The sequence below is a fragment of the Chiloscyllium plagiosum genome, unplaced genomic scaffold, assembly GCF_037043375.1.
Source record: "Chiloscyllium plagiosum isolate Xiang-an unplaced genomic scaffold, Cpla_swu_hap1 HiC_scaffold_28, whole genome shotgun sequence".
Classification (NCBI taxonomy): Eukaryota; Metazoa; Chordata; class Chondrichthyes; order Orectolobiformes; family Hemiscylliidae; genus Chiloscyllium; species Chiloscyllium plagiosum.
Window position 1 is genome coordinate 17,165,679 of NW_028270166.1, and position 18,449 is coordinate 17,184,127.

The following is an 18,449-nucleotide window of genomic DNA, read 5'->3' on the forward strand; positions in this document are numbered from 1 at the left end:
AATATAAAAAGGAGGTAGATAGATTTGTTTGAAACATCGAGGAGTTGAGGCCTATGAGGAGCTGGTGTGAAAGAAGAGTTGAGGCCTGGGGTCATGAATTTGTTGAATGGTTGGACAGGGACTGAATGCCCTGCTCCTTTTCCTTATGTTCATGTTGTCTGATCTAGAATGCATTGTCTGAAAAGATGGTGTTAATATATTCAGAAGGATGTTTGATAGGTACTTCAAAAAGACAAATTGCAGTGCTATTGGGAAAGAGCAAGAAAGTGGAATTTCCTATAAATGTTACCATGAGTTGGCATAGCAGCAACAATGGGCGGGATAGCCTCATTTTGCACTATATGATTTTATGACATCAATAACACATGGTGACCAGAGAAAGCCATCTGCTCCTGTTTACCTTGAATGGATTTATTAAGGCAACATAATTGGTGTCAATTTTGTGATACTGGTTGCAATTTAAATGGTAAACATTGAACTTATGCAGGTTTTTTTGACACTTCTTAACTTCAATGCATCAAAAAACAATGTAGCAATAATGATGCAATATTTCTGAATGACGTTTGTATGGGTGGGGCCCACCAAGAGCCACTTATGACATAGCTACTTGAAACAACTCAGGATACTTGAATAAAGCATTCCTGCACCACAAATGTAGTTAATATTTAGTCATACAGGCCCTCAGAGACTCATCGTGGACTGTAATGATTTGAACTGTGTACCATCAGCCACTGTTCAGATTTATAGCTGTGCTAATTCAGTTCATGGAACTGATAGCACTGCATTAAATTACGAGGCAAGTGCTCATACTGGGTTTGTCTTTTTCCACAAAAAAATGGTCTAAGATTCATGTCCAGTCACTATAAACACATGCTATGAATCTCTTGCTCAGCAATTACGATTTACTGACACTTGGAGGTGGGAGTTTTTACTCTGAACTTTGATTGTAATAAATAACTGTGCAGTTGATACTTAGCATTTACCATGTGATTTCTTTGCAAAGAACTATCATACAAACAAGATTTTACACAGTCTGGTGTGAATGTGGATGAAGTTAAGAATGCTACCTTGCTATTTTAATTGATTTGACCTCCTTTCTCACAATCAAGGTGTTGGCCTCACGCAGGATCCTTGATAAAGACTCCACCTTAATCCTGTTCTAGGTAACTTTAGATATCAGACTTAAAAGTAACCTGTCGATCGGTTGGTTCCATTGAACATGTTCACTCAATTCCTCTCGAGCTGCAGTTTGTTACATATCCAGAATTCATCTCTCCAGCTTGCATGGACTTCCAGGTAAATGTTTTGCCTGTCATTTAGACATGTAAGAGATGTGTTAATTATTTATTTTCTGAGGATTCACTTTCAGGAATGTATCACCAGCTCTATCATTGATAATACTCAACAATCGATCACAAAGACTGTCAAACTTGGGGGGAAAGGAAATGCGGCAGTCACTCATTTGTAATTGCATTATGAGCACAACTGGGCAGCAGCCTTAGCTTTTAGGAAGGCCGATAAAGGCTTATAACTACCATGTCCCTGCTCATTCCTATCGGCAAGTATATGATCTGTAATCAGAACTGATAACATGATCAAAATTTCACCAAGAAAGATAAATGTTATCATCTGGAAACATTAACTCAAAATAACTTGGAACCAACTAGGAACTCAAAGTAAATTTGAATCAAATTCAGTGTTGAACATGTATGCCGTAAAATCATTGAAAATGGTACCTTTTAGATACAATAGTTGTTGCGCTGTGGGTGGTGATTAACTATATAGGCTGGTGGTAAAGATAATTCACAATGAGACTATGTGTTGGAAGGCCACGCCCACAAAGCTTGAGGTCCATAGTGTGTAAAGGAGGATTTGCTGCACTCTTGGCACTCCTCCAGTTTTATTTACTAAGATAATTTTCAGTTTTGTTCTCACTGTCATTTTGATTCTCTGATGATTGAATCACAGTGCAGGTTTGTAACTATGTGTAGGGGCATAATGTTGCTTCAGAATGTTGATGCTGCAGACTTGAGCATGGATAGCAGTTGTTACTTTGCAATGAACACCATTTGTTTATAGTTGGAAGAGGTTACTGTCATCTGAATCAGGTTACCATATGGGATGTCATAGCATTCACATCATCTGCTTTTGGCCTAATACAAGAAATCTCAACAGAGTTAAGAACATAGGGTTATCTTATAGACTCGGTGTTTCCAATAGGCTGCTATATTCACCTTTGAAGATTAGACGGACTTGTGGGTGAAGTTTTCCCTTCTCGAAATTAAATGATCTAATTGGGTGAATGCCAAAAAAAATCAGATGGTCAATGTTGAGAAAAAATCATCCAGTGAAGTGCTCACAGTCTTGATGGCAAGTTCTCTGTCAGGTGTTGAAAAGTTTAAATTAATAAATCAGCATCCCTCATTATTAGCCCAACTCACCATATTAACCATGATTTGGAGATGCCGGTGTTGGACTGGGGTGTACAAAGTTAAAAATCACACAACACCAGGTTATAGTCCAACAGGTTTAATTGGAAGCACACTAGCTTTCAGAGCGTCACTCCTTCATCAGGTGAAGGAGCCACTATCACCTGATGAAGGAGCAGCGCTCCAAAAGCTAGTGTGCTTCCAATTAAACCTGTTGGACTATAACCTAGTGTGTGATTTTTAACTTTGTACACTATATTAACATTACACTTCCAAATTTTCTCTCTGTGATTCAGTGGGAAAACAGAGCGGCTACCTGGTGACCAGTCTTGACAGCACTCATTGCAAGAGTGGCTGCACTGGCCGTCTAGCTTCTCACTAGATGGAGCCACTTCTTCTGCACAAGTTGCTTCTGTGGTCAATGACTACGTTCTTCCTGGACTCTTAATCCTTGCAACTAAGCATCAGAAAGTACCAGCCTCACAAAATTGTCATGCTTGGTCTCAGCCTAATTCAGCCACAATACCTTCAATGGCTTCAAGCATGTACAGTAGTGCCTCAACATACGAACGACCCCGTTCACGAACAAATCGGTTTATGAACAGGATTGTATGTAAGATTTTGCTTCAGTGTACGTACGAAATTCAAGGTACGAACGAACGTACAAACGCAAAAAGCCCGTGGTTTCATTGTAATTGTTCTGCTCTGCTACGTGCGCTTTGAATATCCGAACAATGAGAAAATTGATTCAGTTTGCGAACTTTTCGGTTCGTGAACCAGGTCCCGGAACGGATTAAATTCGTAAGTCGAGGCGCTACTGTACTATGGAGCTGAATGACTTGTGTGCTGCTAGCTGGATGCTTTACAATAAAGCACAGCCAAACATCTTATGCATTGATACAGGATTTTTAATGCTGACAGAGAGCCAGGCATCTTCAGAGTTTTAGCTTGCTTTTAGCTCAAAAGGTTTTCAGTGACGCTTTAAATGTAAGAATCCTCAGGGGTATAGTTTGTATTGTTAGTGTAGTAGGAGATGCTGGCAACTTGTGTTGGTGGGGAGTTTTAAATAGTGAATATCAGTCAAGGAAAGGGTGTGCATGTCATTGTACTTAATACTCCTATATCAACATCAGAGGCGCAACATGTGCCAGCAGCTTATGTGACAGACAGATGGCATTAGCTTCAAGTCAAGGGTGATGTGTGAAAGTCAAAGTGGCCAAGAGTGTAAGGGATGAGATGATAGACTATACTGCGCGAGTGTTTAGGGTAAAAGATGCGAGTGTAGTGTATGAATGTAGAGGATGAAGGGTGAGAGTCAACTAGGTAAAAACAATGACTGCAGATGCTGGAAACCAGATTCTAGATTAGAGCGGTGCGGGAAAAGCACAGCAGTTCAGGCAGCATCCGAGGAGCAGGAAAATCGACGTTTCGGGCAAAAGCCCTTCATCAGGAATAGAGGCAGAGTGCCTGCAGGGTGGAGAGATAAATGAGAGGAGGGTGGGGGTGGGGAGAAAGTAGCATAGAGTACAATAGGTGAATGGGGTGGGGATGGAGGTGATAGGTCAGGGAGGAGGTTGGAGTGGATAGGTGGAAAGGAAGATAGGCAGATAGGACAAGTCATGGGAACAGTGCTGAGCTGGAAAAGCTGAGCTGTCCCCATGACTTGTCCTACCTGCCTATCTTCCTTTCCACCTATCCACTCCACCCTTCTCTCTGACCTATCACCTTCATCCCCACCCGCATTCACCCATTGTACTCTTTGCTACCTTTCCCCACCCTCCTCCCTGACCTATCACCTCCATCCCCACCACCATTCACCTATTGTACGCTATGCTAATTTCTCCTCACCCCCCACCCTCCTCTCATTTATCTCTCCACCCTGCAGGCACTCTGCCTCTATTCCTGATGAAGGGCTTTTGCCCGAAATGTCTATTTTCCTGCTCCTCGGATGCTGCCTGACCTGCTGTGCTTGTCCAGCAACACTCTAATCTAGATTGAAGGGTGAGAGTGCACTGAGTGAGTGTAGGGGATGAAGGGGTTAAAGTGCACTGTGTGTGTAGGGGATGAAGGGGTTAATGTGCACTGTGTGTGTGTAGGGAGAAAAGGGGTTAAAGTGTACTGTGTGTGTAGGGGATGAAGGGGTTAAAGGGCACTGTGTGTGTAGGGAGAAAAGGGGTTAAAGTGTACTGTGTGTGTAGGGGATGAAGGGGTTAAAGTGCACTGTGTGAGTGTAGGGAGAAAAGGGGTTAAAGTGCACTGTGTGTGTGGGGGATGAAGGGGTTAAAGTGCACTGTGTGAGTATAGGGGATGAAGGGGTTAAAGTGCACTGTGTGTGTAGGGGATGAAGGGTGAGAGTACACTGTGAGAGTAGGGAGAAAAAGGGTTAAAGTGCACTGTGTGTGTAGGGGATGAAGGGGTTAAAGTGCACTGCGTGAGTGTAGGGGATGAAGGGTGAGAGTGCACTGTGTGAGTGCAGGGGATGAAGGGTGAGAGTAGGGAGAAAAGGGGTTAAAGTGCACTGTGTGAGTATAGGGGATGAAGGGTGAGAGTACACTGTGTGAGAGTAGGGAGAAAAAGGGTTAAAGTGCACTGTGTGTGTAGGGGATGAAGGGGTTAAAGTGCACTGTGTAGGGGATGAAGGGGTTAAAGTGCACTGTGTGAGAGTAGGGGATGAAGGGTGAGAGTGCACTGCGTGAGTGTAGGGGATGAAGGGTGAGAGTGCACTGTGTGAGTGTAGGGGATGAAGGGTGAGAGTAGGCAGAAAAGGGGTTAAAGTGCACTGTGTGAGTGTAGCGGATGAAGGGTGAGAGTACACTGTGTGAGTGTAGGGGATGAAGGGTGAGAATGCACTGTGTGAGAGTAGGGAGAAAAGGGGTAAAGTGCCCTGTGCGAGAGTGGGTGAAAGGGATTAAAGTGCACAGTACAAGTACAGGGAACGGATGGTGAGAATGCACTTTGGTCAGTTAGTAGGAACTGCCACAGTCAGTCAAAAGACTGGTCACTTCCAGCCCAGGTGGCTGGCCACAGTTTTCAGGTCATTACTCCCATGCAAGTGAAGGCATTAGGACACTGTGTGTTCTTGAGTTGAAGTGCAGGCAGTCTGGAGATTACATGTAGCTCCATTGGACTAATGTTGAGTAAACAGTCTTGGGGTTGACGATGGTTATTCAGCGCTGCCCTGTCAAAGCAGTCTAGGTAGTGGGCCCTAGCCAATCATGAGGGTTGGATTGCTTTACTTGTAAATGCTCAATTGGATACAAGAGTGTTTTTCTCTGATGGTGGTTTAAAACCTAATGTTCATTTTTGCAATGACAATTTATAACAAGTAATAAGAGCTCTTGAGCCACTGTGGTAGCATCCCTACCTCTCAGCCAAGATACTGGGGTTAAAGTATTAGTTTGATTTTTTAAATTCATTTGTGGGAATGGGCATCACTGGATGACCAGCATTTATTGCTACTCCCTAGTTGCCCTTGAGAAGGTACTGGTGAGATGCCTTCTTGAACCTTGTGCTGAAGGTAGACCCACAATGATGTTTGGGTGGGAATTCCAGGATTTTGACCCAGTGACAGTGAAGGATCGGCGATATATTTCCAAGTCAGGATGGGAAATTGCAGGTGATGGTGTTCCCATGTATCTGCTGCACTTGTCCTTCTAGATGAAAGCAGCCATGGGTTTGGAAGGTTCTGTCTGAGGATCTTTTGTGAATTTGCTGTTTCGTACAGCAAGATATCAACCCCACCCTGGACAGAGGCCTCCTGACAAGCAGTGGGTGTTTCCAGCAGTGTTAAAATTGATTCCCACCTATCATTTACTCCTTACCCCTCCCCCACCCTATCTTCTGCATATAATTCAACATTTTCCTAACTATCATCAGTACTGAGGAAGGGTCACTTGACAGGAAACGTTAACTCTGATTTCTCTCCACAGATGCTGCCAGACCTTCTGAGCTTTTCCAGCAATTTCTGCTTTTGTTTCTGATTTACAGCATCTGCACATACACACATTCCTGTTGCATTCTTGCACTTTTTTTTATATTCCTGGAAGACCAAAACACAACATTTCTGCCTTTGTACTGAGAGGGAGAGATAGTCAACCTTTCATTATCTGTTCCTGTTACATTGCTCTCTCTGAAAATTTCCTGGCACTCTACATGTGCAACATTCCACAAGTCCCACATAGCACTTTGCAAGACAATGACTGAAATTAAACTGCAATCATTTTTCTGGCTGTTGCAGACTTCTTTTAAGAAACACATTTTGTTCTGAACACACATTGTTGAAGTTTAACACTGTCTACTGTAATTTGCGGCCCCATTCTGCTATCAGAACACATGATTCATGTGTACTGAGGGACTTTTTACAATGTCCTAGGCTCATAGACAAAAATCATGCTCCACCAGGTATAGTCCAAGAGATTAATTTGAAATCACAAGCTTTTTGAGCATTGCTCCTACGTTAGGTGAACCTGACTTAAAATTGTGAAACTGCCTCCATGAATGACATCTGCGAAGAGTACAAATTGCCTGCATTCTCCACAACCTGTCCCCTGATATAAACAGTGGGTGTTGGGTTAGGGGAAGGTCTTGGTTCTTGCCAACATTTTGGCTAAGCTAAACATCCTTTCCATCTTTATGGAAACTTAGGTCTAAGTTCCTTCACCTGCCTGGGAAAAACATCATCAGATTCACTACTAATATCTTTACAGCTTTCAATACCTCTTCAAAACTGATGCTAGGTTAGCCTGAACTACTCTAATTTGGCATAAACATTTCAATTCAGAGTGGTCAGGGGTGATCTGGAAGTTGTGAAATGTATATTTTCCATGTCAAACATTTTTGCTGTCAACAAATCAGATTGGTTTTCCTGTAGCCTGGCAAAAGTCCTTGAAATTGGTACCTTGCTTGCTTGCATTGAGCTTTGTTTATATCCTAAGTATCCATACAGGGATATGTAGGTTTTTTTTAAGAGGGGGACTGGAAAATAGCTTGACACTCTATCCATCTTATTCCTGCAATCAGATAGTACTCAATTTCAGAAACCCACTTGGGAATTCACAGCTTCTGTCCCATTTCCATGATGGGAGAACACAATGATGAGGTGGATATTTATTTATTTAAGAGAGGGATAAAATATAAAACAGCAATTAAAAAAAGTCCGTATAACTGTGGGCTTATAATTTTGCCAGTTGGGAAGGGAAAATTTACAGTTTTAGAAAAACAAATTCCTTTCAAGATAATTTGTCAGATTTATTTAGATATGCTTCAGAACTCTGCTCTAAATTTCTCAGTTCAATTGTACTGATCTTATCCAGTTCACGGAGCAATTACAATCAAACAACGTTTTTTCATGTCGTTTTCCTAAAGTTAATAAAAACAGAAATGGATGCGAAAAGCTGGCTGTTTTTCAAAAATATTGGTGAAGGATTTTCTCCTCCAAACAGAAGCTTTAGTCCTTGTGGTACGGTCAGTTCACTTTGCAGTGAGGCTGAAAAACAATTAATAATGGAACCTATTAAAGGCTGATTGTTGCCACTAAGAGGGAGGTAGAATTACAATCCTTTGATGTAACTGGGCATGAATCAAGCCTCATTACAGAGATATAATCTACATTCATACATTTATGTTGGTTAGCTGGATCTATTGGGACATATTGAATTGCACATCCATAGTGCATCATTTGCTGCAGAGGCTTTTTTTGTCTGCTTCTCAAGCACCAGAAAGAGATTCAATGGTCATATAGTAGTTTCTAAGGTGAAGAAAGGGTACTAGCGCTGCTTACTTTCTGAGATTCCACTCCAGAAATGAGTAGTGTCTGTTCCAGTGTCTGGCAACTGTTTGCAAAGTTGCACATCTGGATCCTTTGTAGCTTATGCAGCTAGAGTAAAGTCAAAATTTCCTAAGTTGACTATGTGGGAAGGAAAACTATCTTCAGAAACAATTACATAATGAATTGACTTTGACACTTCCTTAAATCAACTGGTCTCCTAGTCTCTGTGCCAACATGGCAAAGAGTCCTGTGAATTAAATTAACTTTATTAGCCTTTGAAGCCAGTAGTTTTGAAAGAAAGTCCATCATGACTTCCCTGGGATAATTAGAGAGGGCAATTTATATGTCTTTAGGCCACTGTTGGAATTTTGCGTGCAATTCTGGTCTCCTTCCTATCGGAAAGATGTTGTGAAACTTGAAAGGGTTCAGAAAAGATTTACAAGGATGTTGCCAAGGTTGGACAATTTGAGCTATAAGGAGAGGCTGAACAGGCTGGAGGAGCATTGGAGGTTGAGGGGTGACCTTATAAAGGTTTACAAAATTATGAGGGGCATGGATAGGGTAAATAGGCAAAGTCTTTTCCCTGGGGTCGGGGAGTCCAAAACTAGAGGGCATAGGTTTAGGGTGAGAGGGGAAAGATATAAAAGAGACCTAAGGGGCAACTTTTTCACGCAGAGGGTGGTACGTGTATGGAATGAGCTGCCAGAGGAAGTGGTGGAGGCTGGTACAATTGCAACATTTAAGAGGCATTTGGATGGGGATATGAATAGGAAGGGTTTGGAGGGATATGGGCCGGGTGATGGCAGGTGGGACTAGATTGGGCTGGGATATCTGGTCGGCATGGATGGGTTGGACCGAAGGGTCTTTTTCCGTGCTGTACATCTCTATGACTGTATTATACAGGAGTATGGGGTTGGCTGGGCAAAAGACATTGAAGTGTATAATCGGCCATGATCATGTTAAATAGCAGGACAGACATGATGGACTGAATGGCCAACTTCTATTCTTATTTCCCTATGTTCCTAGAAACTAAAAATAGAGTTTCGATTTGAGTCACCATTTTATGAATGAATTTGAAAACTCATTCATCTTAAAAAGACTAAATTGTCAACCATGGTTCAATTAGTAGCACTCTGACTTCTGAGTCAGAAAGTCTGGGGTCAAGTCCCTACATAGGACTTGAGCACAAAACGTAGGCTTATATTCCAGACAGGGCCGAAGGAGCGCTGTACAGTCGGAGGTGCCATCTGTCAGATAAGGTTAAATGGAAGTCTTATTCTTTTGTTTAGATTAATGGAAAGATGGCAATATTTAGAAGAGAAGCAAGAGAGGTATCCATGATGTATTGGCCGATACTTATCCATGAATGAACATCATACAAACAGAATATCTGGCCATTGTCACATTGATGCCTACAGAGACTTCCTATGTGAATGTCAGCTCCTGCATTTCTTACAAGGGGATCACTACACATGAAAATGTATTTCATTGGCTGTACTGTGTTTTAATGTTCTGAGATGTTCAGTGGTCATGAAAAGTGATAGTTACATACTAGGCTATCTTTATTTTTCCTTTCTTTCTATGGAAAGCGGATCACAACTTTAGTGTAAAACATGCTAAAACAGTTATTTCAGTACAGTGTAATTAACAATGAGACTTCAGAAACTTGTAGCATTCTATGATAAGAAAATGCTAGCATCTTAACACATACTGCATTCATTCCATTCTAATTTTAGAAGAGACAGCCCCATTTTTTTTTGAAAAACTGAGTTAGAAATTTAAAGCTTATGAGGATGAAAGTATTATGTTGATTTCAGGAATGGAGACCTTTAATATGTTCTTGAATACTTGGCAAAAACTTAGTTATTGTCCATCTCTAAATATCATGGGAATGTAATGATGGATCTTCTTAAACTGTAGCAGTGCTTGTAGGCTTGGGTTTGGCAATGTTGTTGAGTAAACAATTCTGGAATTTTGACCGAATAGCAATGAAGAAACAACAACATCTGTCCAAGTTAGGATGATGTTGACAAGGAGGAGAAAATGTAAGTGTTAGTGTCCCCACCATATTGCTGTTGTTCTTATCCATTCCCATCGTAGGGAACGAACGATGTTCAAATTGGCAAATTGCTGCCATGTATCCTACAGATAGTATAATTGAAAAAAAATTGCAGTTGCTAGATGGGGTTAATATCAAATTGAATAGTAGAAGTAACAATTGAGTGAACTACTCGGTTTTATGAATTGCTGAGTGCTTTCACACTCATCCAGGAGAACAGTGGTTATTTAGTTAACATCCAAACTGGAGTTTCATAGATGGTGCAGGGGCTTTGAGGAGTCAGATGAATCATTCATCACACTGTACCAAGTATCTGCACTGCCTTTTAAGCCACAGTGTGGATATAACTTGTCAAGCTAAGTTTGTAGCCAATGTTGACACTTGAGATGTTGGCAATGGGCATAGAGATGCATCAGAAATTCAGAGAGAGACTACATGGTTTTCCTTTGTTCAAGATACTCTACCTGAAACTGGGCATTATGAACATCCTGCCCCTGTTTGACTTCCTCATCACTAAAAGAGTTGTGAATGGCATTGAGCCTTAAAGGTGGAGTGAAGGTCATTGATGAAGCAAGTGAAGAAGATTCAACTGAGGCCACTTCTCTGATAAACCCTTGAAGAGATGTTTGAGACTATGACAATTTCTCTCCTAAAATCAATATAACATTAGATCATAGAAGATCGTAGAATCCCTATAGTGTGGAAACAGGCCATTCTGCCATTGCTTTATATCAGGTATGACTTTCATTGATGTCAGTTTTATTAGAGATCTTTGAACTACATTTGATCATTATGCTGCCAATAATGAGTAACTATTTCCTACTGCTTATCTTCTGTTTTTGTTTAGTGCTAACAATACTTCATGAAATAACAGAGCCCAGTACCTGTCACCAAGTCGCCCTTAGTTTACACATGGAGAGTCCTTGACACTGATTCAGCTCCTTCAGAGCCAGCTGTCAGAGTGAACAGGATATCTGACACTCCTGTTTATATCTTTCAGCCTTGGGCTCCCTGGTTGGATGAGAATAACAGCCATAATCAGGGAACTCATAGGTATGAGATGCACTTAGCTGTCCTTGCTACAATCACTGCACTTTGTATTACGATTGGACAACTAATTTTGCATTGGGGTTCAAAACAAAAAAAAATTGTATTGTCCTGTCAATAATAAGGCTTATTTTTAATGCTTCACTATTGGGGTAAGCCAGGAAAAATCATTTGATAGAAGGTACACTCCATCTCAGGTGTCATATTAACCTGTACCTGAAGGCAATAAATAAACTTGGTTTTGAGGTAGTAGCTGGCACTGGCAGAAATGACAGAACAATATCTCACATTGCTGGATGATTTTATTTTTGATAGTAAATGCTAGAAGTATTTTATTTAGAATAGGAAAGGTAAGCACAATCTCTTCTAGGATGTAAGATTGGAACCAGGTCAATGCTGTTAGGCAGACCTGGTAATTTAATACCTGAATCACACATGATGGAGCTTGAGGAATAAGACAGACAAACTGATGGCACAAATAGGCCTTTTTGAGCATGATACCATAGCAATGAAGGAAATTTAGTGTGCAAGGTAGGGAGAGAATAAAATTCTTAAACTGCATCCAAGAGAACTTTATTGGCCAACATGTAGAAAGCCCAACTAGGAAGGGGCAGTTTCAGGGCCTGATAATTGGAAATGAGCCCAGACCAGTGGAAGGTGGAACAGTAGGGGAGCATTTTGGAGAGAGTGACCATCACTTAGCTAGACTTGGAATAGTTGTGGAAAAGGATGAGGATGGGCTGGTAATAAAAGTTCTAAACTGAGGAAAGATTAATTTTACCAAGATAAGTTATGATTTTGCCCAAGTGGACTGGAAGCATTTACTTGCAGATAAAAGTGTCAGAGAAGTGGGAGGCATTCAAGAAGGAAATAGCAAGAGTGAAGGGCAAATTAGTTTCTGTAAAGACAAAGTTGTGAACCAAGACTGGAGAACCCTAGTGTTGACGGACATAAAGTTTGTGAATAAGAAAGAAAAGTAAAACTTATGGAGATACCATGGACTCAATATAGCAGAGTTCTAAGAGCAGTATAAGATGTGTAGGAGATCTTAAAAAAGAAAATTAAGAAAGCTAACAGAATGTATGAGGAAACATTGGCAGGTAGAATAAAGGAAAGCTCAAAAGATTATTTTTTTAAAAAGTAAGTCAAGAGCATTAGAATCAATAGAGAAATGGTAGGGCCTATTACGGACCACTGAGAGAACCTGTGTGTAAACCTGGAACACATGGCCATCATCCTCAGTGAATACTTTGTGACAGTCTTCTCAATGAAAAAGAACAAGGCAGATACAAACATTAAGTAGGGTACTGAGGACTGGTTAGAGGATCGCAGTGCCCAATCTTCCTCTTCTCCAACATCTTCATACTGTAAGAAAACCAAAAGAAATGCAGATGTTATAAATCACAAACAAAAACAGAAGTTATTGGAAAAGCTCAGCAGGTCTGGCAGCATCTGTGAAGAGAAATCAAAGTTAATGTTTTGGGTCCAGTGACCCTTTCCCAAAATAACTTCTGTTTTTGTTTCTTCATACTGTATGTCTATCACTGGAATACCAGTGCTTGACTGGGTGCACAGCAGCCTTTTAAAGATGACATGGATGGCAGGGATGTTGGTCTGCTGACAAATACCCTCTTGTGTGGACAGTAGTTCTGGGAATGGTGTGTGGTAAGCTGGGAATAGATTTGGATGAGAGAGATACCATTGGGGCAGGATAGGTAGTTAATGGGGTGAGTTTGATAATTATGGTGAGAAATTTTATGGCTTCAATAGCCCTCTAAAAACTCAAGGCACTAATACTTCATCAAAAAAAGTAAAATTCAGCTGTACATGTCATTCCAAAGGTGTTTTTGATAATTGACCAATCAGCTTATTCATTGGAACTGCTTGGGTAGATGTACTATTGATGGCTGGCAGTTTTCTCACCATCCCTAGGTCCTTCCGTAAGTATAGTTTAATTGGGAAGATGGAGCTGATTGGATATGTAGTAGAAAGCTTACCAATGGACCAATAAATAGCCTCCTGTTCAGCCCCAACTAGGTGGACACAGAAAGGAAGATTCCTTTTGTAAGTGACTCCCCAACTACGGGATACTGTTTAGGAATTAAGGGTACCCTTTTACCAGTGAGATGAGGAGAAATTTATTCTCTCAAAAGGTTTTGCAACTTTGAAACTGTCTCAGAAGGAGGTAGAAATGGATTCAGTGAATCTTTTGAAGGCGGAGCTGGATGAATGTGATTTAGGGAAGGATACCAAAGATTATCATGAATAGATGGGAATGTGGAATTTAAAACACAAAGAGATCAGTCATGATTTTATTGAAAATCAGAACACTCTTGATGGCCTGAATGGCCTACTTCTGCCCCACATTTATATGTTTGTATGTTCTGTGCAGGGCAACTACAGTGTTTTAGTTAATTACTACAACACTAACCCTCTACACACTCAATGGACAATGCTTCTTGCCAATTGTGCCGAAGTTTAAGTTAAATGTTGCAGGTTCAAGATACACATTTTCCTTTGTTTTGGATTTAGGTGTCACTGGCTGGGCCAGCATTTATGGCTTGAGCCCTTGCCATCAATTTAGTGTGTACTGACTAACAATGCCACAAGGGAGGGAGTTCCAGGATTTTGACTCAGTAACTGTGAAGAAATGGTGATTTATTTCCAAGCCAGGTTGGAGTGTGATGTGGAGGGGAAATTGTATATGGTGGTATTCCCGTGCATCTGCTATCATTGTCCTTCCAGACGCTTGTGGTCGTGGCTTTCGAAAATGCTGTGTAAAGACACTTAATGAATTTCTGCAGTGCATCCTGTAGATTGTACACATTTCAGTTCTGCACTAGACTCGAAACATTAGTTAGTTCTCTCTCTCCTGGAAGCTTCCTGACCCGTTGTGATCTCCAGCATTTGTTGTTTTCAGGTAGTACCCCCTGCTGCTATTGAGCTTAAGTAATGAAGGAAGTGAATGTTTATGGATGTGGTATCCGTTAACTGGGGTGCCTTGTCCTGGAAGGTGTCAAGAATCTTGAGTATTGTTGGATCAGAACTCATTCTGGCAAGTGTGGAGCATTCCTTCATATTCCTAATTTGTATCTTGTAGATGGTGGACAGATTTTGGGGAGTCAGGAGGTCAATAACTCATTGCAGTATTCCTCACCTCTGGCCTGCTCTTGTAGCTGCAGTATGTATATGACTGGTCCAGTTCAGTTTCTGACAGTAACCCCCAGGCTGTTGTGAGTGGAGGAATTCAACGATGATGATGCCATTGGATGCCAAAGGGTAATGGTTACATTGTCTTTTGTTGGAGATAGCCATTGCCTGGCAATTATGTGGCATGAATAATGCTTGCCACTTGTTAGCCAAAACCTGGATTATCATTTGGACATGAACTGCTTCAGTATCCATAGAGTCAAGACTGGTGTTGAACATTGTATTCAGTGACCATCCCAACTTCTGATATTATGTTGGAGGAAAGATCATTGACGAAGCTGTTGAATATGATTGTACATGGGACATTACCGTGAGGTATGCATGAGCAGGTTATTGCTAAGCAAGTAGTGCTTCATAGCACTGTTGATAATACCTGCCATCACTTTACTGAAATCAAGAGCAGGCTGATTGTCTGGGTTGAATTTTGTCATTGTTTGTGTGTATGCAACACCGACCTATTCAATTTTCCACATAGTAGGGTAGATATCAGTTCTGTGACAATACATGACAGGTTCTGGAGCACAGCCCTTCAGCACTATTGCCATAATATTGCCCAAAACCTTTGCAGTATCTAGTGCATCCAGCCATTTCTAGATATTCCATGTAATGACTCTTCTTGTCGTTACTTGCTGAAGATTGTTGTGAATGCTTCAGCCTTATCATTTGCAATGATGTCCGAGGCTCTCCTATCATTGAGGATGCCATTTATCTATGTAGCCTCCTCTCCCAGTGAGCAGCTTAATTGTCAACCAATGTTTACAACTGGATGTGGCAGAACTGCAGAATTACATTTTTTGGTTGTAGGATTATTTTGCCTTGACTATCATTTGCTCCCTGTACTGTGTGGCATGCAAGTAGTCCTTCTTTATAGCTTCATTAGGTTGACATCTCATTTTTAGGTATGGCTGGTATTGCTCCAGCATGCCCTTCTGCACTCTTTGTGGAACCAGGGTTGATCCTGTGGGATGCTTGTAGTATTAGAGTTGCAATGCCTGATTACTGGTCCAGTGGCAATGCCAGTATTCCATTTTTGTAGACTCTGCTCCTATAATAAAGGAGTTAGATTGAGTAATACTGAAGTCACTTTCATACTGAATCCAACCTAAACAATTGTTAATACGGGGACTGTCTCCAATGGTTAGAAAACCTAAGATATAGGAACAGATATAGGCCTTCAGCCTACTATTCAATGAGATCATAGCTGATTTGATAATCCTCAACTCCACTTTCCTGCCTATTTTTCTGATAATCCTTGATTCCCTAACTGGTTAAAAATCTGTCTATCTCAGCTTTTAATATTCTTAATAATCCAGCCCAATAACCTTCTGCAGCAAAGAATTCCACAGGTTCACTATTTTCAGAGCGAAACACTTCCACATTACCTCTATCTTAAATGGCCAGTTGCCCTCTGGTCCTAGACACTTCAACAAAGTGAGACAGCCTTTTGCACATCTACCCTGTCAAGTCCTTTAGAAAACTTGTTCGTTTCAATAAGTTTACCTTTCATTCTTCCAATTTCCAATGAGTACAACTTAATTAAAACTCTCCTCATACAAAAATCTCCAACACCAATATATCTTTCCTGAGGTAGGGAACTCAAAAGTGTTCACAGAATTCCAGCTGTGGGGCTGACTAATACCTCTTATAGTCTTAGCAAAACGCCCTTATGTTATACTTGATTGCCTTTGAAATAATAGCCAACATTTCATTCCTCATCCCTACTACTATTGAACTTGGAAACTTTTGTGATTCATTAACAAGGACTCTCAAATTTCTCTACTCGGTAGCTTTCAGATAAAGAATAGTGTTTTGGACCAGGTCAGACCCCCTCAAACATTTTCAAGAAGGTAGCCCAGACCCTAGCTTTTCCAGTTGTTTTAAGCAGGTGTCATGTGGATATTCCAGGAGTGATGCAGCTGGCCCAACCTCTCAGTTTTAAACAAATTAGAATTTATTTACAGACTACTGAATGAAACACAAACAAAAGAGAACCAAATTTGTAATAATTTAATTTATCTGAAAACCCAATTGACTCAATCACAACTTTAATGATGCTATTCCAAATACTTGCAACATCCCATTACGCACCCCTGGGCAAAAGGGTAAATTCAAACACAGGTTCTTACAGGAGAGAGGTTTTATAGGGAGAGAGGATCAGCATGGAGTGGTTTCTTTGACCAGTAGCCTCAAACAGACTGCTTGCTAAAACCAAACCAACCCAAATCCTGAACTGGGAGAACTGGCCACTCCCCTTTCATTGTACAAGTGTTATAAAAGAAAGGCTTAAAAGCCTTCTCAGGTAGATATTTCCAGACATATCGGAAACTCTGACTTTACGATCCCTCATGAAAAAAAACCAAGGACAGTATAACCTTGTTAAAGGAGCAGCATTGTTGCAACAGGAAGAAGAAAAGAGGAAGTCAATCATAAAGTTTCACTGTTTGGAGGCTTTCAGCAGGAATGTTCCAAGGACAGGGATTGTACACTGTCATGTAATGCTGAAGTAAGTTGTTGCAACTCCATGTTTTGCCTTTCTTTGACACCAGTGAACTTGGTGAAACCAGTACCAAAACGTAGCAATAGAAATAATCATCCTATAACTAACGGTGGGCACTTCTCCAGAATGAACGGACTCCAGGGGAGATTAAAAACAGCATTAAATAAGGTATAAATTTTTGGTTCACTTCACTGCATCTGATTAAGTAAACCATTGCAAATATCATGATCTGACTGTAATGAGCTCATTTGTTCCCCTGGGAAGTGCTAAGGGACAGAAATTGGAGAATGCAAGAGAAGCAGGTGTTCTCAGGAGTGCGTTGGTCATATCCGTCTCTAATCTGAAGCACAAGCAACAAAGAGGTTAAGAGGCTGTATTTTTTGATGGGTGGGCAATAACAGCTTATTGCCAGCAGAGAACAGTAAAGTTTCCACTGCGGCTGTTACTTACTACAGGAAGTAAGTGTCAATTTTTAGACTACATAAGATTTGTCTCATTAAGCATTTCTAATGCTTAAAGTAATGAATGGACCATGCAGAAAGCAAACAGAGAATGAGGGAAATCTTGTGGGGTTTGGGGAGGAAGGGGGCATAAGGCTTGGTGACCAAATGTGGGCAACAATGGAAATTGTAGATGTGCTCCCATGGAAGCTCCCCCAAGAGTTCAGTCAGTAAATGTTGTGGTATTGAGCCACATATATCAGAAATGCTTGAGGTTATATCCCCATCTCTACTGGTCTCAACCAAAGAAAGGATGGTGGAACTACAATTAATCTCCATACCAAATGAAGAAAGCATTGAACTTGGCTGAGATGCTTCACCATGATTGTGTAGACATCAAATACTTTTTAAACTATGGTTAAGCATGAATAGCTAGGCCACCTTTGTAGACTACTGAACCGTTGCCTTTACAACAGTGCTTGAGAAAGGGTCAAGGCCTTAATGGAAACACGAGGGAACTAGAGGTTAGAAATCATTTGGACACAGAGGAACAGACTCTGTCAGTGAATAAAGAACTTTAAAAGTGTATGCAGACACCACATCAAGTAGCAGTAATGTCAATAGTCCAATCTCCCTACTAATAAAGAGCAGAAAATTGAGCATTGTCCCCTGTTTTTCTGCAGAAAACAGTGAATAAACCATTTCCACTTTTGTGAGTTCAGTCTGGAAAAGCTGTTTTACCTGATGATTATTGCCTCTGCCACATAAAAACAATTGGAACATAATATGTCAAAGTGCCTGCTTAAACAAAAAAATCCAGGCAACAAAAAGCTCCCTTCGATTAGTGAGAAACAACAGCCATTTACTATCGTATAGTACCTTCTATAATTTCCAATTCAATACAATGTTGCTGCTATAGCTTCCAAAGACCAGAATAATTGTAATGTGCTTGCCCCAATTGAATTACTACAAGTCTAATTGCGCCCCCTTGGGGAATCCA

General features: G+C 40.9%; 1 protein-coding gene across 3 annotated transcripts in view; it reads left to right on the forward strand.

Annotated features, from left to right (window-relative positions):
• Positions 1 to 1,176: 1,176 nt before the first annotated feature.
• The window catches only part of fgf22 (fibroblast growth factor 22), a 144,178-nt gene continuing 126,905 nt past the window's right edge, over positions 1,177 to 18,449 (forward strand). For 2 of the 3 annotated variants that reach the window (XM_043721276.2, XM_043721275.2), the window contains exon 1: positions 1,182 to 1,296. The gene's annotated coding sequence lies outside the window, so the exon portion shown is untranslated. Of the gene's footprint in view, positions 1,297 to 18,449 lie in introns of all 3 variants that reach the window. The other variant, XM_043721277.2, reaches the window with a different exon arrangement.